Consider the following 12,293-nt stretch of genomic DNA (forward strand, 5'->3'; position numbering starts at 1 on the left):
CATTCTGCTGCCTACAGGAAACACAGCTCAGAGACAAAGACAGACACTACCTCAGAGTGAAAGGCTGGAAAACAACTTTCCAAGCAAATGGTCGGAAGAAACAAGTTGGAGTAGCCATTCTAATATCAAATAAAATCAATTTTCAACTAAAAGTCATCAAAAAAGATAAGGAAGGACACTTCATATTCATCAAAGGAAAAATCCACCAAGATGAACTCTCAATCCTAAATATCTATGCCCCAAATACAAGGGCACCTACATACATAAAAGAAACCTTACTAAAGCTCAAAACACACATTGCACCTCACACAATAATAGTAGGAGATTTCAACACCCCACTCTCATCAATGGACAGATCATGGAAACAGAAATTAAACAGAGACGTAGACAGACTAAGAGAAGTCATGAGCCAAATGGACTTAACAGATATTTATAGAACATTCTATCCTAAAGCAAAAGGATATACCTTCTTCTCAGCTCCTCATGGTACTTTCTCCAAAATTGACCATATAATTGGTCAAAAAACAGGCCTCAACAGGTACAGAAAGATAGAAATAATCCCATGTGTGCTATCAGACCACCACGGCCTAAAACTGGTCTTCAATAACAATAAGGGAAGAATGCCCACATATACATGGAAATTGAACAATGCTCTACTCAATGATAACCTGGTCAAGGAAGAAATAAAGAAATTAAAAACTTTTTAGAATTTAATGAAAATGAAGGTACAACATACCCAAACTAAGAGGAAAACTCATAGCGCTGAGTGCCTGCAGAAAGAAACAGGAAAGAGCATATGTCAGCAGCTTGACAGCACACCTAAAAGCTCTAGAACAAAAAGAAGCAAATACACCCAGGAGGAGTAGAAGGCAGGAAATAATCAAACTCAGAGCTGAAATCAACCAAGTAGAAACAAAAAGGACCATAGAAAGAATCAACAGAACCAAAAGTTGGTTCTTTGAGAAAATCAACAAGATAGATAAACCCTTAGCCAGACTAACGAGAGGACACAGAGAGTGCGTCCAAATTAACAAAATCAGAAATGAAAAGGGAGACATAACTACAGATTCAGAGGAAATTCAAAAAATCATCAGATCTTACTATAAAAGCCTATATTCAACAAAACTTGAAAATCTGCAGGAAATGGACAATTTCCTAGACAGATACCAGGTACCGAAGTTAAATCAGGAACAGATAAACCAGTTAAACAACCCCATAAATCCTAAGGAAATAGAAGCAGTCATTAAAGGTCTCCCAACCAAAAAGAGCCCAGGTCCAGACGGGTTTAGTGCAGAATTCTATCAGACCTTCATAGAAGACCTCATACCAATATTATCCAAACTATTCCACAAAATTGAAACAGATGGAGCACTACCGAATTCCTTCTATGAAGCCAAAATTACTCTTTACCTAAACCACACAAAGACCCAACAAAGAAAGAGAACTTCAGACCAATTTCCCTTATGAATATTGACGCAAAAATACTCAATAAAATTCTGGCAAACCGAATTCAAGAGCACATCAAAACAATCATCCACCATGATCAAGTAGGCTTCATCCCAGGCATGCAGGGATGGTTTAATATACGGAAAACCATCAACGTGATCCATTATATAAACAAACTGAAAGAACAAAACCACATGATCATTTCATTAGATGCTGAGAAAGCATTTGACAAAATTCAACACCCCTTCATGATAAAAGTCCTGGAAAGAATAGGAATTCAAGGCCCATACCTAAACATAGTAAAAGCCATATACAGCAAACCAGTTGCTAACATTAAACTAAATGGAGAGAAACTTGAAGCAATCCCACTAAAATCAGGGACTAGACAAGGCTGCCCACTCTCTCCCTACTTATTCAATATAGTTCTTGAAGTTCTAGCCAGAGCAATCAGACAACAAAAGGAGGTCAAGGGGATACAGATCGGAAAAGAAGAAGTCAAAATATCACTATTTGCAGATGATATGATAGTATATTTAAGTGATCCCAAAAGTTCCACCAGAGAACTACTAAAGCTGATAAACAACTTCAGCAAAGTGGCTGGGTATAAAATTAACTCAAATAAATCAGTAGCCTTCCTCTACACAAAAGAGAAAGAAGCCGAAAAGAAATTAGGGAAACGACACCCTTCATAATAGACCCAAATAATATAAAGTACCTCGGTGTGTCTTTAACCAAACAAGTAAAGATTTGTACAATAAGAACTTCAAGACACTGAAGAAAGAAATTGAAGAAGACCTCAGAAGATGGAAAGATCTCCCATGCTCATGAATTGGCAGGATAAATATAGTAAAAATGGCCATTTTACCAAAAGCGATCTACAGATTCAATGCAATCCCCATCAAAATACCAATCCAATTCTTCAAAGAGTTAGACAGAACAATTTGCAAATTCATCTGGAATAACAAAAAACCCAGGATAGCTAAAACTATCCTCAACAATAAAAGGACTTCAGGGGGAATCACTATCCCTGAACTCAAGCAGTATTACAGAGCAATAGTGATAAAAACTGCATGGTATTGGTACAGAGACAGACAGATAGACCAATGGAATAGAATTGAAGACCCAGAAATGAACCCACACACCTATGGTCACTTGATTTTTGACAAAGGAGCCAAAACCGTCCAATGGAAAAAAGATAGCATTTTCAGCAAATGGTGCTGGTTCAACTGGAGGGCAACATGTAGAAGAATGCAGATCAATCCATGCTTATCACCCTGTACAAAGCTTAAGTCCAAGTGGATCAAGGACCTCCACATCAAACCAGACACACTCAAACTAATAGAAGAAAAACTAGGGAAGCATCTGGAACACATGGGCACTGGAAAAAATTTCCTGAACAAAACACCAATGGCTCATGCTCTAAGATAAAGAATCGACATATGGGATCTCATAAAACTGCAAAGGTTCTGTAAGGCAAAGGACACTGTTGTTAGGATAAAATGGCAACCAACAGATTGGGAAAAGATCTTCACCAATCCTACAACAGATAGAGGCCTTATATCCAAAATATACAAAGAACTCAAGAAGTTAGACCACAGGGAGACAAATAACCCTATTAAAAAATGGGGTTCAGAGCTAAACAAACAATTCACAGCTGAGGAATGCCGAATGGCTGAGAAACACCTATAGAAATGTTCAATATCTTTAGTCATAAGGGAAATGCAAATCAAAACAACCCTGAGATTTCACCTCACACCAGTGAGAATGGCTAAGATCAAAAACTCAGGTGACAGCAAATGCTGGTGAGGATGCGGAGAAAGAGGAACACTACTCCATTGTTGGTGGGGTTGCAGACTGGTACAACCATTCTGGAAATCAGTCTGGAGGTTCCTCAGAAAATTGGACATTGAACTGCCTGAGGATCCAGCTATACCTCTCTTGGGCATATACCCAAAAGATGCCCCAAAATATAAAAAAGACACGTGCTCCACTATGTTCATCGCAGCCTTATTTATAATAGCCAGAAGCTGGAAAGAACCCAGATGCCCTTCAACAGAGGAATGGATACAGAAAATGTGGTACATCTACACAATGGAATATTACTCAGCTATCAAAAACAACGACTTTATGAAATTCGTAGGCAAATGGTTGGAACTGGAAAATATCATCCTGAGTGAGCTAACCCAATCACAGAAAGACATACATGGTATGCCCTCATTGATAAGTGGCTATTAGCCCAAATGCTTGAATTACCCTAGATGCCTAGAACAAATGAAACTCAAGACGGATGATGAAAATGTGAATGCTTCACTCCTTCTTTAAAAGGGGAACAAGAATACCCTTGGCAGGGAAGGGAGAGGCAAAGATTAAAACAGAGACTGAAGGAACACCCATTCAGAGCCTGCCCCACATGTGGCCCATACATATACACCCACCCAATTAGACAAGATGGATGAAGCAAAGAAGTGCAGACCGACAGGAGCCGGATGTAGATCGCTCCTGAGAGACACAGCCAGAATACAGCAAATATAGAGGCGAATGCCAGCAGCAAACCACTGAACTGAGAATAGGTCCCCTATTGAAGGAATCAGAGAAAGAACTGGAAGAGCTTGAAGGGCTCGAGACCCCAAAAGTACAATGCCAAGCAACCAGAGCTTCCAGGGACTAAGCCACTACCTAAAGACTATACATGGACTGACCCTGGACTCTGACCCCATAGGTAGCAATGAATATCCTAGTAAGAGCACCAGTGGAAGGGGAAGCCCTGGGTCCTGCTAAGACTGAACCCCCAGTGAACTAGTCTATGGGGGGAGGGCGGCAATGGGGGGAGGGTTGGGAGGGGAACATCCATAAGGAAGGGGGGAGGGGGATGTTTGCCCGGAAACCGGGAAAGGGAATAACACTCGAAATATATATAAGAAATACTCAAGTTAATAAAAAAAATAAAAGCAAATCAATAGTAACCTCAATAAAGTAACAGCTCAAAGAAAAAAAAGGAAAAAGAAAAAAGAAAAAGAAAATTCTTCCCAGTACAATTTTCAACTATTTGTAACCCTCATTTTGCTTCTAACCTTAATTCCTTTTTACTTTCAAGAGCAGGATCTCCCTGTAATGTTAATAACCAATTATGTAGCAGACGAATAGGAGTAACTAAAGACATACTTAACCAATTGACATCGATCAATAATTTTTGAACATCATTTAAAGTTTTAAAACAATCTGTTTTTAGCTATATTTTCAGTGGATACACATACTGTCCAGCTACGGTGTATCCTAAATACTTAACCAGCTGTTCCTTTTCAATCTTTTCAGGAGCTATTATCAATCCATGTGGCTTAAAAACTTTTGGTAAAATTTGCAAAACACTTTCTGACTCTACCAGACTAGGTCCTGCAACGAGAGCATCATCCATGTAATGGGACATATATAAATGAGGATAGCACTGACTAATAGGGTTCAAAGCCTTATCCACATAAATCTGACATAGAGTAGGGGAATTCATCATTCCTTGTGGGAGTACTTTCCATAGAATATTTATAGTCTCCATATACACAGTATTAAAATTTCAAATGACCCACCACCATTCCTGATAGAGCTCAAGACCCAGGCTACCCCAATCTCAGTGTGACAATACTGTAAGTCCTTGGGAGGCCCAGGAAGGCATCAAGCCCCATATCCACAGACTCCTACAATTGGGTGTTCTGCGCAAATGTCAGTCAGCCTGGAACACGCCCCTCTTGCTGGTTAAAAAGCAGGGCACCCAGGATTGTCGTCCAGTACAGGATCTCCAGGAGGTCAACCGATATGTGGCCGATCTACACCCTAAGGTCCCTAACCTTTACACCCTACTGAGCTCTCTGCTACAATCTAGGACATGGTTCACTGTCTTGGACTTGAAAGATGCATTTTTCTGCTTCTTGTTAGTTCCCCAAAGCCCAGGGTTATTTGCCTTTGAATGGAAAGACCCTGAACTAGGAGAAACTGGTCAGTTAACCTGGATAGCACTGCTCCAGGGGTTCAAAAATTCACATACTATCTTGGATGAGGCTCTTCACCAAGACCTGGCAATCTACAGGACTCAGGCCAACCCTAGGACTTTGGGATCTGTCAGTAACAGCACAACATACCTTGTAGAGCGTGATCTGGCAGCCCTGAGACAGATGGCTGACTAATTCCCATATGACTCCCTATCAGACTGTTACTGAATTCAGATGGGATCACTTTCACCCCTGCTGGCAGGGCTCAACCTGGCTACCCTGCTCCCAGACCCAAACCTGGATGCTCCCTTGTCAGCAGATATTAGCAGAGGCCCATGGATGGCACAGAGACTTGTCTGACCGGCTTTTGTACCAGGAGAATTTAGAATTCCTCAAAGAAATAGAAAAAACTACAGGACTGTTACAGGAGAAAAGAGAACCTATTAAGTGCCCTAGCCCTGAGTGTCCTCATAGGTGCTAGCCTGGGAGGATTATTGACCGGAATTGCCTCCCTAGTGAAAGACCCCCTCTCAGAAAGGGAATTGTACAAGCCCAAGGCCCTCAACTATAAAAATAAAAAATAAGTTTTTAGATATGTGGGACAAGCTGACCCATCATTTAGACGAAACAGACCAGAAAAGAAAACAAAATGCAGAAACCAGACTAAATTATGGACACTGTTCCATGGGCCACCTGGCAAGAAAAAAAAAGTCCCTGACCCCCCGGAAGCCCTGACCACCATGTACTTTTTGCTAACTCACTGTTATGATTATAGCCAAAATAGGTAACATACACGTATGCCTCATTTACTCCACCAATCACATCCCTGTAACCATACATCTGCTTCTATAAGCCTGCTTCTGCTCCTCAATGCCCTATAAAAACCCGTCCCTGGTCCTGCTAGGTGCGCCAGTCTTCTGAATTGACTGGGACGCCCACAGATACCTGTGTATCCTGATCAATAAAAATCCTCTTACAGATTACAGCCTGTGGACTCGGTCTGGTCATTGGGCTTGAGGATCTCCCTCCTGAGGGAAGATTCTCTCTGAGAGTCTTACATATGGGGGCTCGTCCGGGATCGGAGATCCTCTGCCTAGAGACCGCCGACCACCCACCGGGAGGTAAGCTGGCCAGTGTTTGTCTTGTCCTGTCTTGTCTTGCTTTGTGACTTGTTCTGTAAATGCTTAGTTACTTGGCTTGGGTCTATACCGTTTGTATTTGGGCGGGCCAGAGAAGGAGCTGACGAGCTCGAACTTCTCCCCTGCAGCCCTGGAAGATGTTCCAAGGGTGTTTGGAGCCTGGTTTTTCGGGGCTCAGGCTGTATCGGAAGGATACATGGTTTTGGGTTGGAGGAGAGAGGAGAGAGCCGGATCCACTGAAGGATCCGGACCCTCGTCGCCTCTGAATTTTTGGTTTCAGTTTGACACCGAAGCCGCATGGTGCGTCTGTCTGTCTGACTGTTGAAATTGTTTGTCTTCTTTGTGTCCTAAATTTCTTTGAACATTTGTGGAAATTGGTTACAGGATTCTTTGTTTTGGTCTTGTTTGTCTGGGTTGTTTTCTGTGGTATTGTCGAGTGTCTTTTTGACTTTTGTTTCGTTTTTGGACTTTGGATAGACGACTGTGTTTAAAATCTTGGAATGACGACTGTGTTTAAAATCATAAAACTGTTTGCTTTGTTTGTCAAGGAGTTTTACTTGGTCCTCTTGGTGCTTAACTTGGAAATAATTTTCTTGAGAAAAATTGTTTTCTGCCAGGGAGTTTTATCTTTCTCTCTTGAGCCTCCTCCCCAAGGAGAGATGCCCCTCCCTTTGCTCCCCTTGTCCAGTCTAGCTGCTGTTAACAGTTGTGTATGAAGAACTTCAGGTTAGTGAGTGACCCTGTCTGAAGAAGGTATTAACAAGAGCCTGAAAGCTTTACCTTAGATCCTAAAGAAAAATTCTCCCTGTTGCTTAAACATTCACAGCTTCTAAGAAAGGGACAACACAGAGTAAAAAAATATAGGGGCTGAGGGTGACAAGCATGCAGGCCTGCTAGCAAGCTGCAGGCTGCTCGTGGGCAGTGGCACAGCTCAGGCCAAGTCAGCATAAGAGGAGTTTCAAGGTGATGAGGCCGGCCGGCTTTGACAACAAAAAGATAACATAGAGTTAGTGGTTATATTATGAGACTTTTGGCCCTGAAAAAAAAAAATTCCAGTTGCTGCCTTCAGTGGCCAGATCTTCAACACTTGCTCACAGAAGGAGAGTGTTCATTAAGAGAAGTTCTTTAAGGGAGCCTGCCATATCTGCTGGCCCTATTCCAAGAAAGGAGTTGATCTCCAACATTAAGTAACCTTCCCTGTTAGTCATCATTGACATGGAGAGTGCCTTTGATCCTATCCCCACAGCAGCCAGTTCCTGCCCCTGTGGTCAAAATGCCCCAGGTTGGGGGACAGAAAAGCCCCTAAAATAGTTTCAAAAAGAATCTGCAACAAACTGTGAAGAACTTTGTTTTGCCAGTCAAAATTTAGAATTCAGGCTTTGGCTGTGGCCAAGGTCAGGATTAATGTTTTCTTTTCCATGGGCCTTTAGCCCACTGAGACAGTTTGGTAAAGGGCTGCTACTGAGGTCCTGAAAGTCCCAGGTGAACTGGTTACAATTCTTTTGTCAGCCACTTGACATCTAGCACCCAGGTCCTAACCATCTCTCCATCCTTTTGTTATTAGTTCTTAAGTCCAGAGAGACAGTCAGTAACAGATCAGCTCCCTCTGCTTGCCGTTCTGTTTCACAGACACAAAGCTTGTGCTTATTTTTACAACGGCCTTTTTGTCCCAAAAAGTCCTCCTGGTTTAGCTGTGTGACTAAATGCTATTTGTCCTGTTCAGTAGACCTGTATTCTCAAGATTCTCTTGTTTTCTCATCATCCCATTTGAGATGCTTGTTAGTAACTGTTACAGGTCTTCTTTACTACCGAGGAAAGACAGAGTCCTACTAAAGGCCAGAAAGATAAATCCAGACATGGATAAAAGACCCTCACTCCTGACTGTTGACTTGAATACCCCTAAAGGTAGGGAGTGCTCCAGGTCTGCCACCAGGCTCCAAGGGTGGGTCTCCGAGGGGCTAGAAAATGCCCCACCAATCTGGCTAAGATAAGGAAAAGATATAAAAAAAAAGTTACAAAAATATAAAGGGTTAAGCTAAGTTGCTGAGAGTTAGTATAAGTTACAGAAAAAATAAAGTTAAAATATAGTTACATAAATGGACAGCATCTAATAGCTGTAGAGGAAGATGCAGAAGATATGAGAGAGAGACTAAAAAAGAAAAAAAAAAGATAAAAAGAACAAAAAGCTAAAAAAAAAGAGACAAAAAAAGAAGCTAGAGAGCTAAAGAGAGATAAAAGACAAGAGAGGAACATATACTGGCCACAGTAGTTGGGGAACCTAAGAAGATAGTACCTGACAACAGAAGAGAATTCCTAGCTAAAGATCAGTGTGCCTATCGCAAGGTAAAAGGACACTGGGTTAGGGACTGCCCCAAGAAGAACAAGAGGGGCCTCTCCAGCAGCCCGGAAGGCAAGCCTCTTGGTCCTAGAGTGCTGGCTATGCGCTAAGATAGAAGGGAAGCCTGCCCAGTTGTTTTGTGAATACGGGGGCCCAACACTCTGTGCTCCGATGCCCAAATGGGCTACTGTCCAGCAAAAGACTTTGAGTACAGGGGACTACCGACAACAAATGATACTCATGGACTACCTGAAGAACAGTGGACCTTGGCGTGGGCTGGGTATCCCACTTGTTCCTTGTGATTCCAGACTGCCCCTACGAGTCTAAACCCTGCAACCCTGCTCCCGGACCCCGACCTAGACACCCCCCTTCATGACTGTCAGCAGGAGCTCACTAAAGCACAGGAGTGGCATAAAGATCTGACTGACCAGCCACCAAAGGGGGTAGATGCCATCTGGTTCATAGATGGGAACAGCTTCTTAGAGAAAAAAAAAGATGGGCTGGGACAACAGTGGTTGATAGAAACAGAGTCATATGGGCTCAGGCCCTACCAGAAGGCATCACTACTCAGAGAGTAGAGCTTGCTCCCCTCACCAAAGCCCTTGAGCCGAGAAGGAGACTTAACATCTATGTGGACAACACATATGCCTTTGCTACAGCCCATCAGCAGAGGGGCCTGCTGACATCTGAGGACAAGAAAAAAAAAGAGATTCTGGCTCTGTTAAGGGCCCTCCATGACCCAGCCAGGCCAAGGAAGAGACTCTGGTACACCTCAACGAGAAAAAAGATCCTGCTACAAAAATAGGCAGAGGCCATGGTAAAACAAATACATCAATAGACTCACTTAGGGGTAAGCAAACTCATCCAGACGTTTTCAAAAACTAAATATTATGTCACAGGTCTCAAGTATCTCGTGTAACAGATCGTACACTGATGTATACCAGGTCAAAAGGTAACTGTTTTCAGGAAGGTTGACTGTGGTAAGAGGCTCCGTGGGGAACGGCCTAGATACTACTAAGAAGTGGACTTCACAGAGATAAAACCAAAAAAATATGGTTATAAATGTCTCCTAGTGTTTATAGATATCTTTTCAGGAATAGATAGAAGCTTTCCCCACCAAGCAAGAGACGGCCTCAATAGTCATCAAGAAGATACTAGAAGAAATCTTCCCCCGATTTAGAATGCCCAAGGTAATCTGGTCAGACAACAGCCCTACTTTCGTTGCCAAGGTAAGCCAGGGTGTGGCCAGGTATTTAGAGGTTGATTAAAAATTACGTTATATTTACAGACCTCAAAGTTCAAGACAGGTAGAATAAATAAATAAAATTTTAAAAGAGACCCTGACCAAATTGACCATAGAGACTGGCACAGACTGGGTGACACTCCTTCCCTCTTGCTCTCTTCAGAGCAAGAAATACCTCTTCCAGATTCAGCCTTACACCCTTTGAGATCTTATACGGGGCCTCAGCTCCCCTGACTGATGTTACTGAACCAACATGTCATAGTAATAATGATTTATATGCCAGGCTAAAAGACCTACAGGCGATACAGAAAGAAATCTGCTCACAGCTGACAACAGCCTATGCCCCAGAGACCCCTGAGACATGTCATCAGTTCCAGGTTGGAGACTACAGCTACACTGAGCCCAGACACTCGAGCCTCGCTAGAAAGAACCATACCTGGTGCTGCTGACCACCCTGACAGCCGTCAAGTCTCAGCCCTCACCAGCAGCGTACTAGCTGTTGGGGCTGAGAGCTGAGACCTAGAGGGACACTCAGATCTTCAAAAAGCTCCCTAGACTTAAGTGATTGAGAGGTTGCTATAATGCTCACTTGAGGAGTGTGTTTTAGAAACAAGAATTTCATGCTTGCCTGTTTGCCCTGGGTTCCCTCGAAATAGGTGTAAGGATAGGCTTGATTTTTATTACAAATGATATAACATTACATATGTTAGTACTCCTAACACTTCTTGGGACTGTGCCTCAGGGATCACAATCTATATAAGTTTAAAAGTTCTAAAAGACCTTGGTGTATAGGTTCAGATAGTGTCCAGATTAAAATCCTGATGCTAAAGACTTAATAAGACACAAAAGAGAGTTAAAAATTATTTAAGGCTATCTAGGTGCTACAAGGACAACACAAGGACATCTACTGTTGCCCTACAATACAAGGCTTATAGAGAATTCAGAACTGCCATTGACTCAGATATAAAAAAAATAAAAAAGACTTTTTAGCTAGCCTCCAAGAACACCTAACCTCCCTCTCAGAGGTAGTCCTTCAAAATAAGAGAAGATTAGACCTGATATTCCTTAAAGAAAGAGTCTGTGTGCTACACTAAAAAAAATGTTGTTTCTATACAGATCAGACAGAAATAATAAGAGATACAGACTTTCAGTCATTCAAACTTTTGTGCTGAGACAACAGTATCAGATGGTGAAACAACAAGAAACAGAGGTACCTTAACCAAGTTGAGTGGAAGATTCCACTCAAGGACAAAAAGAAAATGGGGGAATGAAAGACCCCCTCCCAGAAAGGGAATTGTACAAGCCCAAGGCCCTCAACTATAAAAATAAAAAATAAGTTTTTAGATATGTGGGACAAGCTGACCCATCATTTAGACGAAACAGACCAGAAAAGAAAACAAAATGCAGAAACCAGACTAAATTATGGACACTGCTCCATGGGCCACCTGGCAAGAAAAAAAAAAGTCCCTGACCCCCCGGAAGCCCTGACCACCATGTACTTTTTGCTAACTCACTGTTATGATTATAGCCAAAATAGGTAACATACACGTATGCCTCATTTACTCCACCAATCACATCCCTGTAACCATACATCTGCTTCTATAAGCCTGCTTCTGCTCCTCAATGCCCTATAAAAACCCGTCCCTGGTTCTGCTAGGCGCGCCAGTCTTCCGAATTGACTGAGACACCCACAGATACCTGTGTATCCTGATCAATAAAAATCCTCTTACAGATTACAGCCTGTGGACTCGGTCTGGTCATTGGGCTTGAGGATCTCCCTCCTGAGGGAAGATTCTCTCTGAGAGTCTTACACTAGCAACCCAGTCCCATTATTACTCTGATCTGAGAACGGCCATCGATATTGACACCCAGAGAATTGAAGACTCCATCTCTCACCTACAGGAATCAGTACCTTCCTTAGCAGAGGTGGTTCTCCAAAATAAAAGAGGCCTAGATGTACTATTTTTTACAACAAGGAGGGCTATGCGCAGCACTAGGAGAATGTTGCTTCTACATAAATCATTCAGGAGTAGTAAGAGATAATATGGCCAAAATTCGGAAATTGCTAGCCAAGGGAAACAGAGAAAGAGAGGTGACAAAGAGTTGGTTCGAATCATGGTTTAATTCCTCCCCATGGGTGACTACCCTGG

This window comes from Rattus norvegicus, chromosome 4 (assembly GCF_036323735.1).
Source record: "Rattus norvegicus strain BN/NHsdMcwi chromosome 4, GRCr8, whole genome shotgun sequence".
NCBI classification, from domain to species: Eukaryota; Metazoa; Chordata; class Mammalia; order Rodentia; family Muridae; genus Rattus; species Rattus norvegicus.